Source organism: Colobus angolensis, unplaced genomic scaffold, assembly GCF_000951035.1.
Source record: "Colobus angolensis palliatus isolate OR3802 unplaced genomic scaffold, Cang.pa_1.0 Scaffold18, whole genome shotgun sequence".
NCBI classification, from domain to species: domain Eukaryota; kingdom Metazoa; phylum Chordata; class Mammalia; order Primates; family Cercopithecidae; genus Colobus; species Colobus angolensis.
This window is the reverse complement of record NW_012114932.1, coordinates 2043973-2044571: the sequence shown is the minus strand read 5'-3', so window position 1 is coordinate 2044571 and position 599 is coordinate 2043973. Positions and strand designations below refer to the sequence as shown.

The window sequence follows — 599 nt, the reverse complement described above, 5'->3', positions numbered from 1 at the left end:
GGTTGCCAGCGCCTGTAGTCCCAACTCAATTTTAGGGGTTACTGGGTACTAAGAAGAGTGGAGAAGGTGGTAGCATTTAGTTGTAAATGGATTGTATTTTAAATTTATAGGGAGTTAATTTTTTTATAGCTAGTGTAATACACACTATATTTTAACTAGTATTTAAACATTTTTTGTATTGTGTTTACAATTAATGAAATGCTATACGAATGTGACTCTTTGATTTTGCTTGGTACATAGCAAAGAAATCTGACCTTTAGATGTGTGCATTCATAAGTATTGATGCTCCAGTTGAAAATTCTGTTACTAGTACGTTTTCTTTTTTTCGAAATGGAGTCTCACTCTGTGACCCATGCTGGAGTGCAGGGGTACAATCTCAGCTCACTGCAGCCTCTGACTCCCGGGTTTGGGTGATTCTCCTGCCTTAGTCTCCCAAGTAGCTGGGACTACAGATGTATGCCACTACGCCTGGCTAATTTTTGTGGTTTTCTTTAGTAGACGTGGCATTTTACGATGTTGGCCAGGCTGATCTCAAACTCCTGACTCCAAGTGATCCACCTACCTCAACCTCCCAAAGTGCTGGGATTATAAGTGTGAGC

General features: G+C 40.4%; 1 protein-coding gene across 1 annotated transcript in view; it reads left to right on the top strand.

Annotated features, from left to right (window-relative positions):
* RBM6 (RNA binding motif protein 6) overlaps nt 1–599 on the top strand; it is a 146750-nt gene that overhangs the window by 38680 nt on the left and 107471 nt on the right. The gene's annotated exons all lie outside the window — the stretch shown is intronic.